The sequence below is a fragment of the Manacus candei genome, unplaced genomic scaffold (genome assembly GCF_025592945.1).
Source record: "Manacus candei isolate 608988 ecotype Guabito, Panama unplaced genomic scaffold, ASM2559294v1 h1tg000044l, whole genome shotgun sequence".
Lineage (NCBI taxonomy): Eukaryota > Metazoa > Chordata > Aves > Passeriformes > Pipridae > Manacus > Manacus candei.
In genome coordinates, this window is record NW_026138092.1 from 975,069 (window position 1) to 997,969 (window position 22,901).

Sequence of the window (22,901 nt, forward strand, 5' to 3'; positions counted from 1 at the left end):
ACACATATAGATAGATAGACTTGTATCTCATTTTCATAAATACATAGCATCTACCTTAAGTAAAAACATGACATTCAACAGACAACACAGATTTGCTGTGGACTTCAGAAAATTTAATTCAGCTCCTTTCCTTTCATGAATTTCTTTATTTTCAATTCAGGCTCAGTCAAATGCAGCATTATGGGTGATATGTAAGTAGGGGTTTGTTACAGCTAAAACTCTCTGTTGTTTTCCACATTGCAGGGTTCACACCAGGTCAGTATTGAGCTGATTGATTTGGCACAGGGAGGGAAAGGGAACCGCTTTGGTGGCTGGGAAAAAGGTGTAGGAAGTGCTTACCAGGATTGTTTAAAAGCTGGAAGGAAGCTTGTGAATCATTTGTGGTTATCCAAGGAGTTTTGTCCACATCTGTACAGCACTGCTTTGCAAGGAGAGAGGCTGTAATTTAACTGAGGAGTGGATGGCATGGTAGGAACAGTGACTGCAGGGAGAGCAGATGTTCCCGAGGAGCTTTGTTATCTTTGTTATCTGCGCTCCCTGGAAGGTTCCTCTTTCCAGGACTCGTTTCCAGCTGCCACACTGGGGCAGGGCCACAGCACAGGAGCCTGAATTGTGTCTGCTGTGACTGCCACTCATTGCTCAGCTGGGCTAATGAACCTGTTCCAGTCCTAAAGCAGCCAGAGAAGTCTGGTCTCTCTCCTGTCTGCAACTTGAATGTCCTTCCTGGTTTTTCAGCTGAATCATTTGTGGATTTTCATACAATTTTAGGAACAGTTTCCATGATGCCTTTCTGTGCTCTGAAAGATGTGTTATAGGGAAACTTGTAATGTAGGAAAACCTTTACTGTTTCCCTGGTGTATCAATGTTAAATGAAAAAGAATACACTGGGAGTGAGGACTGGGGGGTAGGTTCTGTTCTGTGAGTTATCACTGATTTTCTTGCCTCTAGGCCTGTCACACAAATAGTTTCAGTGCTGTATAAGCTGAACATCTAAATCCATTTTCGACAACTGGCCTGACTAACATCCACAGATCTCACAAAACAGTGACTCAGGCAGGTCCCTAAAGATCTGATAGTCCATGGGGAGGAACATTGCCCGGGGATTGTGGAAATAAAATAAATTTCATTGCTCTTTGAAATTTGTTCTGGGGTGCTCAACATCGAGTTCCCAGTTTTGTCATTACCCTTCTTGGACCCACTGTGCATGTCTCAGACCTAACACGGTTTGGACTTACAGGTTGTTTTACACAGTTAGCCAATATTTTTTAAAACACTGAAAAATTCTGCATAAAGAAATGTACTGCCCCTTGCAGAATATATTAGATACTATGTTTCTTTTATTTTACCTGAATTTTGAGAAAGAATTAATGGAATTATTCAGCACTAGCTGAGCTGAAGCAATGATACTGGTGGTAAAAACTGCCCCTGTGCAAGAATGTTACGTTTTTATTGAAGTGAGTCTTCTGTTTTATGCTAAGCAGTTGCCCTGTGTTTTAATTCCCTCATAAAGATCACAAAATAAAAAAAGGAGGAAAAAAAGGAAAACAGAAGAGTATATGCCATAAATGTTATGTTCACATATTTTTTCCCTACAAAGAAAAGGAAATTGCTGGAAATGTTGATTTGTTTTAAACCTTTCAACAATTGGAGATTATTGAAATACTAAATTACTGGCACACAAGAGAACTAGATGATTGTTGTTCTACATTTACAACACAAACCAAATGATGTCTCAGAAAAAAAACAACTGCAGCAAATATTTTGAGTCTTAATTATCAGGCTGAAAAGGCTGATGAACAAAGGAGGGAAGGGGGGATGTGTGGAATAGTGAACAGAAGGACAAACACGTTAAAAAAATTTTTTAAAGCCTTTGTCAGGCTCAAAAAGAGAAACAGACTTAATTATTATTTTCTCTTCATTCCATTTTGGGAGCTTTATCTGAAACTATAACTTACAAAGAGCAATTATAAGCAAATGGCACCCAGCATGAATACTTCTCTGTGATTTGATTGTCTCATCCTTGGCTCTTACATCAGCACAATGATGTGATGCCCATTGGAAACCAGCATGACTGGAAGTGTGGAAGGGAAGCCATGCAGTGATTTAAACCTATAGCTTCATTTATCTGCTCCATATGGAATTGCAACCTGGACAATAGTACCAGTCCATTAAAATGAAGGGCTTATGCCAGTGGAACCTGGCTAGATTAGTTAAAGTATTCTGCAGTTCATGGAGAACAGCAGAGAATATGGAAATAATTTCCTAGAATAATCCAGAGAATTACTTTATGTTTCTCATAGAGATCGCTGGGGAAATAATTTAAAAGCATTTTTAAATATCTTCCATTTTCTATTATGAGCCTTTGGATTTCCACAGTTTGAGAGAAGTGAGGCATTGTGGCTTAAAAAACTAATTGCAAAACATAAAAATGCTCAAGACTAATGGAACAAATCAGACAGAAAAAAAGATTTCCATGCAGAAAGATCAATGTTGGAATGGAAGCTACAGATTTTACGTGTCTTCCTCTCAACATCTTCGTTATACATTCTCTTTGTTCCTGTTAGCTTACTAATTAGCTGTGATTTTTTTTAATGCCCCTTACACTGGGTTAATTTTGTCTTACTCAACAGCAGGGGTTTGTGTAATAATAATTCACATAGCAATGTCAATGATTAAAATCCTTTCATTAACATGGTACCTTAAAGATAATGAATGTGAAGCTTTTAGCTAACCCAATCTCTAGGCTCAGAAAGGCAGTTTCTGCAGAAAATAATAAAAAAAAAAAATCCTTGTACAGATTAGCTTTTGCCAGCAGAACAAATGAGATCTTTGTTTGGGTCTATTACAAACACAAAGTCATACAAATCAAAGAGCATTTATTATGAATACAGTGATGTAGGATGCTTCTCTTGACAAAAGAATTCTAATAATGTACTTGAAGAATGCAGAGCAGGCATTCAGAAGTGCTAATTTTCTGGCATTTTTTGTAGACAGCATTGTCAAGGCACAGATAATCAGCTGGGGGGTCAGAGTGCCTCGAGCTGAACGTTGGCAGAGATGTGGCAGAAGGTGCTGGGGGTTGGCTACGTCACTTCTCTGCAGCCCCTCTGAGAATTTCAAACAGGTTTATCTGTCAGGATACCAGAAGTGAGGCTCAGTAATTAGGGACACGAGATAAATTACCATTTTGAAAAGTTTTAATAAGTGCTAGAACAACTGTTCTACTGAATTTGCTGTCTCTTCTAAAAAATACCCTTTCACCCACGTTCTAATGATTCTTACATTTCATTTTTGCTAAGTGCAAAAGATGTTTGCTGAATGAGTTCATGCACATACAAATAGTATAACTGCTAAAGAAAGGTGCCTCAGCAGCAGCAGCAGGATAACACCATTGATAAGATCAGGAGCTCTCATTCAAATCAGTCACAGCATTGTCCCCTGTGCTTTCACTTCTCTAAGTCAAGTTGTCATTTTGAAAACTAATATATAGTGTATCTGTATTTTTTACCATCTCATTGTTCTAGATACCTGGTTTTGTTTTAATGTCAAATAACATTTTTACAATAGTCAACTGATTTACTTTATTAAATTCTGGCTTTAACAGATTTATGTGAAAACTAGGAAAAAAAACCCTGACCCTGACACCACCTTTTCCAGTTAAGAATGTAGAATTTTTGTACAGTTAAAACCATGTTTTCCCGGTGCAATGGACACTTCTAAATCTCAAGTTAAGGGATCATGCTGCAAAGACTCAAGGAAATCCTTGTCTTTATAAGTACAGATGCTGTTGTTGAATTCATGTGTGTGCTTGCTAAGCCTCTGCTGTGCTGAGGTTTTTAGCCATTGATCAATAGGAGCAGAATTCCTCAACAAATGAGCTCAGCTCATTTTCAGTAGGTGATGGCCAAATGGCTCTTTGAGATTGTCTCTCTGCTGTGCCATTCACTCAAGTAAGTAATTTGAGAAGGAGGGCAGTGGATGGGTAGTTAGTGGGAACACTTACTGCAGTTGTAGCTTCTCTGTGATTTTCCTGTGGATAATTTAATATATTTTTGTCTTTAGTGCATTGCTGTTCCCATTGCTCTCATAAGCACAAATAATTGCTTCCATTTTTTAAAGGAAAGAAAGCAGACGATAGCCCCCTAGAAAGCTGAGTCACTAAGCTGGCTACTTAAATTAATATAAATATGACTAAGTAAAAGTTTCATCTGATAAAGGCATTAATATGAAAGCTGAAATAAATGCTTTTGTGTAAGACTGTCAAGACAAAGCTTCGGGGTTCGATTTGCACAGCAAGATGCAGAAACTGTGAAAATCCTTAATCTCATCTCTGTAAACAAAAATGGACTGTATCTTGTTGCTTTTTCTCCTATTTTGGCTTACAGGCAATAACAGCCTGATAAATTTGGTTCAGCTGGGCAGAGTTCCACTCACTGTGGAACTTGCCTTAATAGCCCTCCTCTCAACAAAACACCTACACTGATCCATGTAGGTTCTTATTTCCCAGGATGCCTCACAGCCTGCAAAAGAGAGAGGAAAACCTTGTTCTCCAGATAAAACCAGGCTGCAAACTAGGGAGCAGGCACAGCTTCCCTGAGCTGCCCAGGTGAGGGCTGTTCTGCCTGGCTGCTCCCAGCACTCTGCTGCTGCCTCGGACAAAACACATCTTGGGGCTGGGACTTGCACAGTGATGTGGCATCGTGTTGGGACCAGGGAAGAGTTTCACAAAGTGCAGGAAAAATGTTCAGGCATTTGGGGACTGCAGAGGGGAAGCGTGGACAGAGCAGGCACAGAAAATGCTTCCTAGACTCTTAATAATACCATTGAATAACACAGAAGCAGTTCATTGTCCCTGATAGAGTCAAATTGGTGTTTCTGTTTTGACAGAGACAATTAAAAGGCTGAACCAGACCCTCAGCAATTCTTCTACAAGTCCGCTTTTAAAATGCCAATTTGTATCAGTTTAGTATTTCAGTGATATTTGCTAGTTCAGTATTTTGAATGTGTTTGGTTTTACTTTTATTATTTACTTTTATTAAGTACTCATTCCAGGGATGTCATCTCTGTATTTCACTGATTTCCTCTTCTTTTTTTCCATTCTGGCACGTAATACTCCCCTCACCCTTCCAAAAATAATGAACTTTTTCTCATCAATAACCCTTTTCTTTAAAAGAATGGGCTCTAATGGATCAACATCCAGACCTCCATCTGTCCTGGATGAGCTGTGTTCAGCTGAGACACAGAGAGTTACCTATCAGGAGATACCTACTCCAATATCTCTTTTAAATCATGCTATGCCAATCATTTCTTATTGAATTGAAAAATGTGTGTCTTATAAAAGTTATCATTTTCTTTTCAGCCTTTAGATGTGAGAGTGTATCATCTTCAGTAAAACCTCCTAATGAAAGAACCAGAGCTATTTTTCCTATATATATATATATATATTGCCAGATTCTGATAGACATTTCAACTGTAATGGCAGGTGGAACAGCATACATGACAAAAGAGAGAGGAAATCAAGTGAGATTGAGTACATACAACTCCACAGTGGATTAAGGAGATATTCTTCCCCCAGGGAATATTTTTGAGTAATTTATAGCTCTATGAATGGGGATCATTCTCCAGTTACCAGAAAGACATTGGAACAACTTGATTTTTTTAATTGAGGAAAAGAAATAGTGAAGTAAGTAAATAAAAAATAGCTGCAGAAATTGAGATAATTGTTAGTTTTGGGGCTTTTTTTTCTGAAATGTCTGGTTGGGGTGTTAAGGGTTCTAAGAAGTCCTGATTTTGTCTGTGATAGAGTTAATTTTATTCGTAGTGCCTGGTGTGGTGCTGTGTTTTTAATTTAGTATGAGAATATTGTTGATAACCCACTCATATTTTAGTTGTTGCTACGTCGTGTTTATTCTAAATGGAGGATTTTTCTGTTTCCCATGCTCTGACAGTGACCAAGTACAATAAGCCAGGGGGGCACACAGTCTGGCCAGCTGACCCAAACTGGCCTAAGGGATGTTCCACACCATGGAATGCCACGTTCCATAGGCTGGAAGGCACTGGCCAGGAGCCCCCACCTGGGAGAGGGGCTGCACATCGTTTAGTGGGTGGGGAGTGATTGTGCTGTGCTGCACTTGTTTCTCTTGGCTTTCATTCCCCTCTCTGTTATTATTATTGTTGTTGTTGTTGTTGTTGTTATTGAATTAAAGTGTGTTTTTGTCGACCCAGGTCTCCTCCCCATCCCACCAGGAGGGGAGTGAGCAGTGAGCAGTGAGCAGTGAGCAGTGAGCAGTGAGCAGCCCCGTGTCACTGGGTTGCCAGCTGTGGTTAAACCACAACCTGAGTGTGTTGGGCTCTTGTGGCCCTGTCTCATGGTGGGGTTTGCAGGAGGCTCTGCTGCAGCCAGCACAGCACTGGCAGTCCTTATTGCCTGGGCTGGGTTTTCACTGGCAGTCCTTATTGCCTGGGCTGGGGTTTCACTGGCAGTCCTTATTGCCTGGGCTGGGGTTTCAGTTTGGTTTGCCATTTGCAACAAGGATAACCTTCACAAGGAAGTTTGTGGCACTTTTTTCTGAGCTCTGTCTCACTGAAGCTCGTCCCCAACCTACAGCCACAGCTTACTAGTCTGGAAGAGCACTTTTGCACATAATGAGAATAGTGAAATCATGTCAGGGGAAATTAATGGCCAGTCCTTTCTCCTGGCCCTGTAGAGACTATGACCTCAGCAAGGCTGAGTCAGTGTTCATGCTGCTGCTCCTGCCTGGAGCTGTGTAAGATTTCATTCTTCTATAAATTTGGTCCAGGGGAAACATATTTATGGAGCCAAAAGCCAATAGATGTGTAGACCAGGATTTGGTCTCACAGGTCTAAAGAATAACAGCCTGTGTGTGATATAAGCAGGTATTCTGTCAGCCCCAGTCTGGACCTGTCCTGGTGGCAGACCTTGCCTTTGGTGACACTTCACCTCTTTCCCCCAGGGTATGGAGGTTGTAGCTCAGTTTGTGAGACAGAGGTATCCTAAGTCCAAGCAGAGATTATTGCCCCATTCTGACAGACTTTGGTACAGCTAAACTGAAATGCTGAGAGGAAAATAAAAAGAGATTTATAAAAAGAGATTGGCACAGTAAAGTGTTCTTGATTCCCTAACAAAAATGTGAGACTTCCTGCTTTGTGGAAGAGAAACACAGGACAGACTATAATTCCTTAGGGTAACCATTCTGATGTGTAAGACATTTAACTCTGAATCAACTCTTTGCTGTCTCCAGTAGGGAGAACAGTTGCACATAGCAGAAAGGTCAGGTTCCAAGATGGAAAAGCTCCACTCTCCAAGTAAGAAAACTCTGAAAGTATTTTGGAAGGATTGTTTAATTTCTGTGGCTTTTACCTTTAAGAGAAAATATCAAATGTATAGAATTCCTCTCCAAACAAGAGTTTCTATTGCAAATGCTAACTGGTCCTTCAGCAATTATTTGAAAATGGCATCATCTTACTATTTGACAGGAGTTCAGATTTTGTGTTTGCAAACTCCCTGTACTGTAGGTGGTTTTTTATTTTCATTGTTCAGAACATGTGGTGAAGAAAGTAGAAGCAGAGATGACTGGCAAAAATTAATAAACAGTCAATACAGCTTTTGTGCTGCAACCTGTGCTCCCTTCCTTACTGTTCCTCAAAGAATGAGATTCTTAGGGGTTGCCTGATTACTACACTATGGTTTAAGTCATAGAAATGCAATCCTGATTGTCAGGTGATGATTTTATGCCTTCATCTTGGACTGGTAACTTAACAGGAGTCCGTAATTAACTGATCATTGCAGAATTAGATGGCATTAAAGTGAATTTATTTTAATAAGCTGTACTACTTGCCCAAATGAAGGCTCAGTGCTTGAAGGACCTCTTGAAAAGAACAGGGAATAAGCTCTGTACCACCAATATCCTTTCTGTTAATGTAAGTTACTGATTTAATTATCTATGGTTAAAGAACGAGAGAAATGTAGCTGAGCCAAATATGTCTTTAAAAACATAATAATGGCAATTGCTGCATGCCTTTATATCAGAATTGGAAAAAAAAAGAAAAAGGAAAGATGAAAAAGCACATTTGTTAGAATTTCTTATGTTCAAAAGAGTATTTTGATGTGGAATTCACTATTGGCTGTTACAAATGCTGGAAATGCACATGGTAATACTTAACAGCCTTGTTAACACATTGGTGAGCAAGGATTTTATCCCACAGGCTCTTGAATTCACTGCCACACCCACTGGCCATATTCCTGTCCCACAATTCCTGTCTGTCTTGATTTCACATGGCTAGAACAATTTTTGGGGTTCATTTACACTGCTTTTAATTTGGCTGGGTGGGTCACCCACCACCAAATTGTGGGCATGACGTGTTTCTGTCTTCTGCACTCCCAGCTTTTTGTGGTCCCCTGTCATAATGATCTCTAAGGTAACTCGAGTCTCTCCCACAGAATGCTGCAGAAAACTAATCCACCCTAACTTGGAAACCCCTTTAGGAAAAGGAACAAGTTCCAAGGCAGTGAGTTACGCTACTTGAGCTCACAATTGCACAGATTACTCATCCTGACACTCGTGAGTACAAAATGGGCACATACATTTGTGCAAGGGAGATGGAATAAGGCATGGGAAAGATATAAATAGGATATGATCTGCTTTTAGCATACATCCTGCCAGTAACTGCTTTATTGGTTCTACTCCTCTCAGTAATTTTCAACATCAGTAGGTCGAATTCCAGAGCAGTGTTTCAATTATATTCTGGTGAATGATATGATAAATCTGGGAGCCTCCTCTGGAAGAAAGTTAAAAATCATATCAACTATGAGCTTTTTCTTAATGTATTTAGATACATATCTGGATTTGATGCTATCTGTGTTCATGTCAATGGTAGATTGATTTTATTGCAGAATGTGTTACTCTGAAACAACATTATTTCACATCCACTGAGTGGTACCAGAGTGGTCTTTGCTTTGCTGCAGTTAAATGGTGGTGATGGTGCAGTGATGGACATGAACACAGCAACAGAACAAAGGAACATGTAATTCATCCAGAGTGTAATGAATGCCTGAGAATTTGACAGTAACAATTGGAGAGTCACCAGGGAAGCTTGGCACGGTGAAGTGCGGTGAATCAGGATGATCAAATGATTTTATTAGTTTGCTTTTATTAGTCAGATCTATTTTCATTTCTTTAATATGACCAGGGAAAAAAGAAGTAATTGTAATCAGTTTATCAAATACAACCCTGGCAGAGAGTATGCCACTGGTAACTGGATTTTGTTCTAGCTGAACACACTATGTTTTGACTAATCTTCAGCATCCAGGATCATTTCTCTTAAAATGTCAGGAAGATGAGTCAGAGTAATAGTTTATTTGTTTTGTTTTGGTGTTATATTTAAAGTAAGCTCCAAATACGCTTCAGAGCTGGCCTCATTGTTTCCAGCAGACATGGGACAGATAAAGCTTAGAAAACTGAAAAATATCTCAATTTATCTTCAGACCACCAGCTGAGAGTCTATCATGGGCAGTCACAATCTAAGCTTTGCCAGTGCCCCTGCCATATCCCCCTGCCACATGAACTTCACCTAAAATAATCACATACTCAGTGGGAGAGTGGGGATGCTGTAACTGTGAGAGCTAATGCCCAAGGCTCCCCCAAGCAGTGATGAGCAATTATCATAAACTATTCCAAATTACAGACTGAAGGCACAGTGATGGAGACTTTTGTAGACTGGACTGAGACAATTACTAAATGAAGGAAAATATTATTATTTTAGGAAATGTAACATTTTAATACATGGTGAAAAATGATGAGGGAATAATAAATGGAGGGCATAAAAAGAGCTAATAATAAAAAGGAGCTTGGTGAGAAATCCCGCTGTCATATTTGCATTTACCCTGAAACTAATGCCGTGCACATTTTTGAATGCAAATAATTCACATGAGGAAGCAAAATGAGGATGTTAATAATCATTTTTCCCTTAATGAGAAGCTGTACTTTGATTGAAAGGAGCTTTAAGGTGGCCTAAACTAGGCCTAACAAAGAAGCTTTTGTGAGAGGTTTTTTTTTTTTTGAGACTTTAAAGGAATGAGTTAGAATAATATTCTGTCACTTAAAATCCCCAGCATTAACATTGTTATCACAAATCTTATTCCAAATTAAAAAAGACGTGTTAGGAAAATTATTCATTCCATATGGGATTTTCTTTTTCACTGTGGCTATTAACTTAAAATGCTTTTTCTTTTGGGATCAGCTTAAGTTTTTAGGTTCCTTTTCTTTTTTTTTTTTCTTTTCTTTTTATTCCCATTCACAAAATAGATTGTTGTATTGGCTCCTTATCTCAGGACTTCCACACCAAGGTTCTGGGGTTGCCTTCCTCATTCTTTTACCTGGTGAAAACTTGTTAGTCCCAGCTGGCTTAAATGGAAACTGGTCTCCTGAAAGTGGCCTTCTGAATTGATTGGATTCTTCATCTTGTTAGTGCTGCAGAGAAACAGTCATGGATTTCGTATGAAAGATTTCATGAACTGAAACTAGGTTCATTCAGGTTTGAAAACACCATTCCCAAACATCAGGAATATGGAAATGTTGGACTAGACTGAAGACACTTCACCACTGTTGGCCCTCACCTTTTATCCATTCGTGGCAAACCCCAAGTGGATATAATTCTGTTAAGTTAAACACCCCTTCTGTTAAAAGGAGGTGAGCCAGACTGAACCATCCCTGCATGGCCTGAATCTTGTCCCTCTCCCCGACAGAGGAGGATGGGATCATTCTCCACGAGCCATCACTAGGGCACTGAGGAGCCAATCAGACCTCCTTCCCCGTCACCCCATGGATGCTGGGACACAGTGTTCGTGTTTTCCATCAGGAATTCCTGCAAGCAGCATTTGACTTGTTTTTGTGTGTTTGTTTTCAGCGGGTATTTTGCAAACAGCCTGTGGGCTGTGTGTGCTCTGCTCTGCATGTGGTGTGTGACTGATGGCTGCTGTGCCGTGTGCTGCACTCGCTCTGTGACTGCACCTGTTCCAGCACAGGAATGCAAGATGAATATGATGAAACAAATAATAGATAGGAGCAGTAGAAGAGTCCTGGTCTTCAAACTGCCCCACGTGGGCTGCCTGCCCCAGGAGTCCTTCCTCATTTGTAGCTCACATGGTGTAGGGACCCGTAAGTCCCTCTGCGCTACATCTGTGCAGGCAGCCACTCTAGTCCAGCCACTATTCTGTGTCAGGGAGACTTATGCACATTTTCAAGTATAAAAATCCTCTCCCAGTTCATATGAACGTTTAGATGGACTCCAAGAGGACAAGTAGAATGTGGCTCCCAAAATCAAAGTTGCCACTAGTAATTGTTCCCTGCAGTGACCGTGGAGCTGCAGTGTGCATTCGCAGGGTGGAATTAATATTGCCTGTCATTAGGATGCACCATTTTTCTTATATTGCCCTTAATTGCTTTGATTTGATGCTTCTCATCACTCGTGAGCTGGCAGTGGCACGGCAGGATGGATGTGTTTGTGACTCAGGGATTGTTGTTAGCGTTTGACAGAATCAGTGTGTGGACTGAGCTGGGGAGTGGCCTTGGCCCCTGCAAGGCTGAAACTAAGCAGGGACAAAGTTCAGGAGGTGAGATTAATTTTGTTCTGCATGCCAACCTTACACACTTAAGTAATTTTCTGTTACATGTTTATAGGTTTTTAAGACATTATGATACCTTCCACATTGGCTTGGTTAATTCTCCTGAACGATCCATGACAATAGATTGATGGTAATAATGACTACAGATTCTAACATGTTTTTTGATTAAAGAAGCATTTCTTTGATTCTTTTCCCTGAGGTTTTATTCAGGCTCCTTATTAATGTTGCAGCACGATTGTGACTTCAGGTTGATCATCCAACAGTTGTCATCTCTGATGGTGCCACACTGCCATTTTTCTCCTGTTGCGTGGCATTAACTCCACAAATATTCAGATTCAAATACACTCGGTTGGATTACTCAAATCTCAGCCAACTTTGAGGATGGCTGATGATCAGTCTCAGGAACAGCTTCCCAATCATCTGAGAAGCCCTTATTTAGGGCCTGATCCTGTGACAGCCAGTCTGTCCCGATCTCCGTGGGTGAGGTTTGCCCATGAGGTGGTTTGTGTGCACAAACAGGGGTGTAAATCACTGCTTCACTGAGGCCCTGCACGGTGGAACTAATGAAATGAAATTATTTGTCCTCTTTTAGGGTCGTTGATATTTGTTTCTCTTAACAAGTATGTGTGATTTTTATGGGCTAGTTTCTGATTATGTGTTAGACTTGGAAAAATATTATTTCATGTGGCTCTGAAACTGTGCTCCGTAACTCTTTTCAGTCATATTTTCTTAATGGTGGTATAAGATTTCTTCTATTTGTGGAATGGCTTCCCTGGCATTCGACAGCTTTTACTTCAAGTTTAATAGGTTACAGGTTTAATAGTTTAATTAAACTTTTTAATGTGTGCTCACAATGCTGCATATATTGACTGAATTTTTCATGCAGAAATATATAGAAAAATAAATCATTGTGCACAAGAAAGAGTAGTCTTTAAGTAGATACATAGATAAATAAACTATTCTGCCTGAAAAGAAAACCAAATGCAATTCTTCAATTTCATTTTGAGGAAAAAAAAATGCATGTAGACACTATTTGCCTTTTCTGAACAAAATTATTTGTAGCACACGCACTCAAATGATGAGACAATTATAGAATTTTATATATATATTTATATTTTTTCTTATGCATATATGCTGTGTTATTGTAATTGAAATATTGGTGTTATAAAATGTACCATAGAACTCTATATTGGCTGGTATTATATAAAGTTTTTAAAAAGTGGCTACGACAAGCCGTGGATTCCTACTGTAAGAAAACCCCTGAAATTAATTTGAACCTCAAAAATTGCAATCAAAAGAGTTGTGTATGTGTTGAGTATTTTGTTATCAGCCATGATTCACTGTCCTGTGGCACTGGAGTTTCTCTCACTCTGATTTATTGGCCTGGCTGTTCCTGTGCACAGGGACACTCCTGCCCTGCTTTCCCAAACTTGTGTCAGGGAGCATTTTGGTGGAAATATGTCTAGGAATTTATCACACACGCTACTTGTGTTTGGATTCCACTTTATGTCCTTTTCCACAACTTTTGACCTTTTATCTAGGCTATTTTTCTCTCTCTCTCTCACCCCCTGAGCTTTGTCCCCATAAGACTTGTGAAGTTTTATACTTTCAGATCTCCAACAAAGAATAACAGGGGAGACAGAAACAATTGGATGAAATGTCACGGATTTAATCCAGTCCCACAGAACTCTGATTTATGTTTACTTACTCTTTAGTTTTCCAGTATATAAGACTTTTTACACCTCTTGCTTTACCTTCAGCAAGTGCTGAATAGATCCATGACATATTTGCTAATTGCAACTGATTTTGCAGGTTATGCCACCTGAAAAGCGATAGAAGCTTTATAGTCTGAGCCGAAAGCAAATGAGTGCAACGACCATGGGCACATCTGGGGCTGCTCCAAACTGGTATTTACAGTTTATAGTTTATTATTCACCCTCTGTGCTCCTCTGACACTGGCTGAAGAGCAGCTATCCTGTGTTTTCTAGGCATACTATATATTTATTTATGAAATTGTAGAACATGGTAGTATTTTTCCCTGAAAATGAGGATTTGCAAGTACTGAGGGCAATGGAGACGTTGATGAATCATTCTTTAAGCCACGTTGTCTGCCTTTATACGTATATATATATGTATGTATATACAGAACAAACAACAATCTGTTTTCTATTCATATAATGTATTGCTATATTATAACTAATGTTAGACCTAAAATTCTTTCAGGCTAAAAATACCAAGAATATATTTTAAAAAAATAGACTTAATCAGCAAGCATTCCTGGGGCAGTCTCCTAGCTCACAAGTATTGTTTTTATGGCTGTAAAAGCCAACAAAAACTGTCCTGACATCCCTAAGATTAAAGTTTTTGTCAAGAAAGGAATACTTTCAATGTATTAAAAAGAGTAATATATTTAGTTATGCTACATAAAGCTATAATGTTTTAGCATATACTCTACAGTGCATTTTCAGTCTTGGGGTTGGATTTCCCCCTTAGACAACCCTTTATCATGTTATATTAGGATTTTTGTTTTCCCCTGACAGCTGTCATTAGCGGAGAAGTCGATGGGCTCATCAACAAGACAACAAGAGAAGAGACCACAGAGCTACAACTTTACTGGAGACCAGGAAAAGGAATTCCAGGCATCAGCTGCACTAGGGATGTTTCTCTTCCAGCACTGGAGGCTGAATTTAGAGAGGTACTGAAGTAGCTCCTGGGCCTTTTTCTGTCCCTGTGAGACACCAGGCTGAGCACTTGGCCTGGATCCCTGTTGGGAGGGGTGGGAATCCCACCTTTCCTGGTTCTTATGGAGCTGTGGGATAACGGGCGAGGCAGAGTTGCTGATCCGGGGTGGGAGCTGTGGGGATTCCCTTGTTGTTCTTTGCACAGCAGGCACTGGGGCAAATGTTTGTCAGGAAAGAAAAACCAGAGGGTTGAACAGAACTAAAGAGGAATTGTAGCATGTTTCAACAGTTTTCTGCCAGGCATTGTACCAGCTTTTGCTTTGCATACCTCTACCAAAATTAAACAGTGTTTTGAATTTAGCAACCTTTTGTATCCCTTATTTAATCCTGACTGGAGAATTATTAATAACATTAAATATTAGTCTTACTGTGCTAGCTAACTAGTAGATGGAAAAGACGTCTGAGAGGTTGTATTATTACCCTGACTGGAATAATTTCATACAGTTAAAAAGTACTAAACACGTATTAATATTAGAATCCTGCTAGTGGAGCTACCCAATGAAGAATAAGAATATACAATATAATACCAATTAAAATGAGATGCAAAAAGGATCTAATACTAATTGGTTTTATCTCTAAATTACTAAATAGTTATAGTCTAGAGAAACAAGAATCCCATTTTTCCTAATTTATTCTGTAACAGATAACTGCAATGGTTTAGAGATAGACAGAGGAATTCAGTTTTAGGATTGGTAAATCCTTACTGGCATTTTGGATGAGCTGAGAGTTAGTAAGTGCAGAAATGCAAGTGACTTGACCTAACAGAATTGAAGGTGTTTAATTTAAATAATGGGATGAATATCAGTGGATTTTGCTTGTTAGACCTCTCTATAAAGAGTGCTTGGAACAGACATATTAATGAAGACTGTAGATGTCAAATTAGAAATAAATTAAATTCCTTTGTTCATTAAAATTTATATTCTTTCCAGACTGCACAATAGACAGTATAATATGCATTTGGAGTAATTTGTTACTACTTTGAGTAGTATCATTCTCAAAATCCCATTTGTTGATTACAGAAATTGTTTAATCTAATCTCTTAGGAGATCTTTTGACAACAGTATCTCACCAGTGATGCTGCAACCGAGCTGCAGGAACAGGGGTTGTTTGAGTTGTTTTTCATGGCTCTGTCCTGCAGCTTCCTTTTATCTTTAGCAATTCTAGATTTCCTTGTTCTCTTTTTCTTTCCTGCCACCAGGAAGGGCCCTTTTCAGGGATTAAGAAAGGCATTCCTCCATGGAGGTAGCTCCATGGTGTCTTTGTTACACCTCATGTGATGAACACACAGTCTGCTGCATATGTGCAGTGGTGTTGAGTTCTTCAGACTCACAATGTTTGTTCTTTATTGACATATTTCTCTTAATCTTATCATTTAATTAAGTTTATGAGGGTAGAGCTTTCAATCAGCAGCAGTATGTCTGTTTGAAATGGATCTAAGCCACACCTGATGTCTTTGCTCAAGTCTCTATATGCAAATGAACAGCAATCACCAAGTTCTCTCCTAAATTTTTCTAAAGGTGATTCTTAAATTGCTGACTTTGTAAAGGAAACTGGAAAAAAGAATTCCTTAGTTAATTATATAATAATATAAACAGTATATGTCCAAAGATATTTGTGTACCAGTAAACAGGTTTTTTTTATGGTAATTAGATTCTCTGCTCATGGAAAGTATATTAGAATATTTTTATAATAAAACAAGATGTCAGAGAAGATTGGAGGCAGTTTTCGAGAGGCAGCTGATCCACTGGCGTTATGTCCAGCAGGATAATTCAGTGTGGGCTGGGAGCTCTCACTGCTCTAATTACAAGAGTTACAGAATGTTCAGAGTTGGGTGGGTCATTAAGCCCAGCTCTTAGGGAGGTGGCCCTTAGAGGGATGGAACCCACAGCCCTGGCATTGTCAGCCCACCTTAAACCACAACCCCCCGTCCTTCCCTGGCCACTGAACAAATGTGGCAGTCAGCCTGCTCTCCCAGGGAGATGGTGAGGAGCTCCATAAAGTCCAGGAGAGATAACTGTCCTTTTCTATGGATTTGTCTTTTCTAGTTGTTTGAGGCTCATATTTACAAAATATCAGATTGAGGTGAGGTGCTGCTCAGTGATGAGCCACCAGATGCTTTCTTCCATCTCGTGCCACTTGTGGCCATGCTGTAACCTTTGTAGATGGTCCTTTACTGCTTGGCCTGGCTATTTTTGTAAAATTTGAGTGCAGTTAATGATCTTGAACAACTCCATCTTCCAGTCCAATTTGTTTAAGAAATTTAAAACATTTTGGTGGACCCGTACAGAAGCAGACAGAAAGTTTATTTGCATAAGAAATATAGATATTTCGACTGGAAGAAAGCTTCTTGCCTGGATAAGTGGTATCCCATCCTCATTTTTCCCTTTTTCCTTACTGGAAGGAGCTCTTTTGTCTTTCTGGGGAGGGAAAAAATTATTTAAGAAAAGCCTTCTCTTTAGCTGTGCACTAATTGTGATGTATTGCTCTGTATCTTTGACAGTTCTGGGTTTCTCCAGAGCACAGAAAACATGGAGGAACACAGTTTACAAACATGTATTTTCAGCCTTACCATGGGGGGGCTGCACATTCCAGCTGGCAGCACATTAGCTTCTCATTTGAAAACCACAAGCTTTGTTCCAGCTCAGTTCTTAATTAACTGCATATCCTGACATTAGTTATCTCAGATTTCCTTCATATAATCTAATCCAACGAAAAGGCATTTCTCTAAATTTGGGTCTAGATCCCCTACAGTTCTCCTTCTGAACTCTACCTGAGTTTAAAGTAGTTTGGGGGGGTTTGTTTGTTTTTGTGTAGTGAGATATATATATAGTAGGCTTATAATTTTTTGGTCTTCACATGAAGAATCTTCCAAGTGCTAAGGGTGTATAACAACTAATTAAGGGACTGGAAAGGGGCCATTTTTTTTTTAATCGGAATTCCAGCTGATCTTGGATTTGGCACAGCAGATATGTTGGATGTCTGGGATCTGGATGTGTCCTCACTGAGGGACCCCAGGTTTGGCCTGGGGGGGTCCCTTGACAGGGATTCAGCAGGACTCTTGGCTGGGTCCTCCTGTACCTGGCTCCCCTGAAATCCTTTCATTAGTCTTTCACACGTGTCAGCAATTAATTCACAGCTCTACTAAACCCTGTTGATGTTTTAGAGAAATGTATATTTGTGCCTGATATTTTTGAAAAGAGTTCCAAGTGAAAACATTTAGAAAATATTATCCCAAAAGTGTGCCAAGACAAAGCAACCTTGCATTTTTCTGCTTTGTGAGGAGCTGACTGTGTGAATTGGAACTTGCCACAGTGCTCCAGTTTGTACAGCTCACATCTGAGATAATTTCCCAGTTTAAAATTAATCTGAAACTATTTTTTGGACTTCTTGAGAATTTTATAGTGTGGCCATTTTTGCTTAAATTACTCAAAATGTGAATTTTTTTCTTTAAAAATTTAATCTTTTGGAATTAATCTTGGAAGTTTCAAAAAAATGTTTTAAACAGCTATCAAATTCAAAATATTCAAGATCAAAGCAGTTCTTATTTTGCACACATTGGGGGTTGTTATGAAGTTCTTCATTTCCATTAAATGATCCTATATTTTCTTCAGTCAATGCTATTTAACTATTCCAGTAATTAATTAAACCAAAGAATGGTTCCTACTGTGAGTCTTGCCTACATGCTTTTAAGTCCATGTATCAGAGGTGAGGATACGCTTGTAAAGTCTGGCATTTAATTAAGTTGTTTTGATCTTTTGTTCTCCTTTTTGCACATATTAATTATTATACCTATGAAGCCTGATTCCATTGTTTGAGGTGTGTTGATGTTTTCATAATATAACAAGGCTTTGTTTCTTGTGTGCTGGAGTTATTGTGTAACTGTGATCACAAGATCCCCAGAGCTCTGTAACACACAAGAAAAATATACTCATGACCTGAGTTTACAATCCTGATTATTTTCCATGTAGGGTGAATGTCAATAATTTGAATATGTGGATTGATTTCCTTTTTAATGAGTACATTTGTTATAATGGGACTAAGTTCAAAGCTTAGAGAAGGGAAACACTTTTAAAAGCAAGAAAGGGTTGAGCCCTACTTTTTACTGTGTGGGATTTTTAACAATGAGTTTACCCAGTTCCTTTCAGCAGGATTCACTCATAAATTAATACAGTCATTTGAAAGAAATGTCCATATTTTTCTATAAATAAATCTGCATCTGAAAACTCTCTCCTACAAAGAAGGTTCACACACACTGAGTGCAATTGTAATTTGAACCTTCTGGTAATCTTGGTTTTGTTTTTTTCTTTCCTGCTTCCCTAGACCAGACTGGATCCCTCCCTGCCAGCTGTCAGTGAACCTGTTTGGAATGAATGACAGCAAACAGGGCAAAGACCTGCTGACAGATGTCTCTAAAAGGGACTGTGGAAAGGAAGTTTCTTAGGAAATAGGAAATTTTAATCCAAATTGATAGAAACAAAAGACTGCTGCATTAAGCAGCATAATCAGTGATTACAGACTTTAGCAATGAATTACCACTTCATTGAACTGTTCAAAACCATTGGATGTTTTGCTGATTCCTTTCTAAGATGGAGCATTCTCTGAGGTGACTTTTGTTGGCCTTTAGCTGTCTGCACCAGGGACTAGTTCAGTACAGAGACAGGTCAGAATTTATCCTGGGGGAGATATGTGAATATGGAGTGAGGAAATGGCTTGAGAATGCTGTACTTTGATCCATACTAACTCTTCAGTACCTTGCAGGTTCCCAGTTATGTCCCTGTTTCCTCACCTGTATGTGCACAGTTCAGACCTTATTTCCTAAAGGGGAAGGGGAGGACACAGGAAGGTAGAAAACAGCTCTGAAATGCCTGTAACCCTCAAGTCCAAAGCCTGAATCTCCATCTGTCCTTCATGGAAATTGTTCTGTTTCTTTCACAAGGTCTTACCTAAATAACCAAAGGATCTGCTCTTGCCTTCATCCACTGTAGCAGTTGGGTACTCGTGGCACTTGGTGTGAAACTACATCCTTTTGCTTTAGGTGTGTTACTTACTGATGCACTGGGAATAAAAGTCATCAGATAATACATGAGATTATATATAATATAATATAATATATATTGTATCATATGATATATGAGGTACTATATATAGATATATAAAAATATATAAACATATATAAAAATATATAAACATATATAAAAATATATAAACATATATAATACATAAATATATATAAAAATATATAAATATATATAAATATATAAAACTATTATTATTTTAGATAAAACAGTTGGTTTAATTCTTTCTGATCCAATTGTATGTGAAGTGTATTTCAAAGTGGCTTGGAAAATGTATTTTAATTTTTTCTTAGGTGGAGGGGCTTCTCCATTGTTTAGGATATTTATTTACATAATCTGGGAAATGAATTATTTTGATGATATAAAATGTTGCTCTTCCATTCATTTGCTTTGATATTTAAAAACTTTTTCTTAGTCCAGATGAAGCAGTCAGTTCTACTGCTAGGAAGCCCTGGTTATCCTAGTAAATTCTCCAGTTATTCTAGTAAATTACCTTAAACTTTTTCAAATTTTACAAGGAATATGTTTTCCAGAAAATACTTTGTAAAGTGATCCTTTTGGGCTCTTGAAGACTTCAAGATATTAAGGATTATAAACTCCATTAGGGCTGTTTTGCTGGAAGATAAAGGAACAGTTCACAGTACCAAAAAGATCTCCAGGGCTTCATCCTAAAAGATTCCCTGAGAAAAGAACTGTCTGAGTGGAACTCTCCATGTCCTTTGGCAATATGTCTTGTATTTATGTAGGGCTGCTGCTGATTCCCTTATGAGCATGGTGTCCTTCATGCTTCAGGTAAATGCCACAGAGTAAAAAGGGGATATTTTTCTATCATTCAGGTAAAAATTAGTGCTAACAAGGATTATTGTCTTGCTAATTTCATTGGAGATTTAGATGATATTTTGCTAATGAGTAGACTTATCCTTTTTAGTTGATATTATTATGCAGGCATGCCTTGAACCAAGGCTCTTCTGGAAGACACTGTACATGCCATGGCCTTGATATGTTCTATCCTGCTCCCTCTTGTGTATGTAGGCACCAAAAAAAGCTCAGTACAAAACCTTTCTGGGAGGCAGTGACTGGGAATACAGTTCTATAGAGGCAGTTGTGTGCTCCTAAAACCTTCATCTACGCTGCCTCAAATATAGAACATGGGAGGATATGAAGTCTTTGATTAGAAATATATTTGCCCTTTTTTTTTCCATTTTCTATGAAGTTTTGTGTCACTTGCTTTGCAAATATGACCCTGTGAGCTCTGAGAAAGTAAGTAATCATCTAGACAACTGACAAATGTTATTCTTATTTGAAAAAAAGTTGTGAAAAAACAGTAGAAGACTTGTCACCAGAAATAATCACGAGGTAATTTTTCAGTATTGAAAATATGATCTAATACAAGTCACAAAAGCTAAATTCCCTTGCAATGAGCAATGGTTGGGTTGGCAGTTTTTCATAATGGAGGAACAAAGTGTTAAAAACAAAGCAAGCCATGACCTACAAACTAATCTTGTATGCATGAATCAATCATGTAAATGTTAAAAAAATCAGAACCTCGATTATACCACAATAAAGATTAGTTACTCAGCTACAAAATCCTGATCTGGAATTCACATTTGGATATGCAAAGCTAAACAGCAATGCTTCATTAGTGTTTAGAATTACTGTAGACAATGTTCAGATCTTGATGCCATTTCTTAAAACCTTCTCATCTATCCAGGGGGTCCTTGTTAAGACAGTCCAGTGGATTTTCATGCCACTAAGACTGCTGTTTATTTTTAGTTCTCTACCTCCCCTTACTGTGATCTGCTTATTACACAGTACTACTGCTTGCCACATCCCCCTCCTCATGCAACAGCTACGGGAGGAGTTTGTTTAATTGACAAAAAGTATCACAAGTTTAAAGTTGAAACATGAATAAACCTGATCATTTCATAAATTCTGAAACACTTTTAAGACAACAAAAAATAATCTCCTTTTTTTTTATAAAACCATGTTTTTTTTCTGGAGAACCCCTCTCACCTGCCAGCCCAGTGGAGGATGGCACAGTGTCCCACATCCTGGGAGCTGGTGGCACTTGCCTCACAGCCCTTTTTTTCCCATCCGTTTCAGTCAGGAATCTGCTCTGCAGTGTGAGCCAACCCTGGTGTTTGTGTGAGCTCTGCAGCAGCTCTGACACATCTCAGTGCTTCTGGAGCTGAGCTCTGTGGTGCCCCTGTCAGCCCTGCTTCCCCCAGCCTGGCCGGAGCCGCTCTGTCCGAGTCCTGCACACTCCGCTCGTTACCAGCAGTGGGGTTGTGGGGAGGGAGGGTGGAGGAGGAACAAGTAGCTTGGTAGGAGTGATTTGAGAAGGGAGGAAAAATCTGCACAACAGAGCATTTTGAAGCTTATGTGGCTGCAGATTTGTGTTCCCTCTTAGTCAAGAGAGAAGAATCAGATTTTAGTAACACATGATGGGCTTAAGGAAAGGGAAGACAGGATTTTGTCTTCTTCTCCTTAGAGAGTGTGAGCAGCTATTTGTCCATACTGCCCAGGCAGTACCTGAGCAAATGATGGTTTGGAAGTGGAACAATGTACTTAATACCTATTAAAATCAATGGCACTTGTCCAGACTGTTGTTGGACAGTCTTCCTAATGACAAGAAAAAGCTGCATACAGTGATATCTTAGGAAAAAATCACCAAACATTGGATGTGTTCTTTTTGGACAAAGAGGTAGAGAATGTAATTGTGGATTAAATCCAGTTGCACAGAGAAGGTAAATGAGACTCAACTCCAGCTGTGTCTGATTCTCATAAGTACTCAGGCTGTAGTTGAGGCTGAACCTCAGTATAGCACAGACTCCAGTATAGAACAATTTACTGGATGCTTCTCGTTGCCCTTGACAGTAAAAAACAAACAAAAATCCAAACTAACAAAGAACAAACAAAAATTCCCAACCCCCAGTCCCCCAAAACCCAGCAATGGAACAAAACAAAGCTTCATTTCTGCTGATATCACCTCAGCAGTATGTTATTGGCATGCTTACACAGTGGGATGGAGCTGAGCTAATCAAATGCAAAATATTAAGATAGATGCTGAACAAATGTGTTTGCCTCCTAAAATGTAATGACTGTATGATGCTTTAAGTGGGGCTGATTGTGTTGTTATTAAGGTTGCTTTACATTTTCCACTGGAGCAGTGTCTTCTGTTGTCATATCCATGTCAAACTATAACCCTTTGATTGATTAAGATAAGCACAATCACAGGATGCAGAGTCCAACCAAGTAAGTAGCATTATATCATTTCCATCATAAGGGTGTGTATTTGTACATAGTTCAGCACTGGCATAATCATTTCATCAGTGTCTTTATGTATTTGGAGTTTTAACTATTATGATTGTCTTAGTATATTGTCATTTACATATCCCCTCATACTCGTTATTGGTATTTATGTATTCAATTAATGCATTT

At 38.9% G+C, this 22,901-nt stretch overlaps 1 long non-coding RNA gene across 1 annotated transcript in view; it reads left to right on the top strand.

Moving 5' to 3' along the window:
• Positions 1 to 22,901, top strand: part of LOC127474796 (uncharacterized) — a 424,738-nt gene that overhangs the window by 399,258 nt on the left and 2,579 nt on the right. The window contains exons 13-14 of the long non-coding RNA XR_007905981.1: positions 13,457 to 13,551; positions 14,185 to 14,339. This is a non-coding gene — a long non-coding RNA (uncharacterized LOC127474796). The remainder of the gene's footprint in view (positions 1 to 13,456; positions 13,552 to 14,184; positions 14,340 to 22,901) is intronic.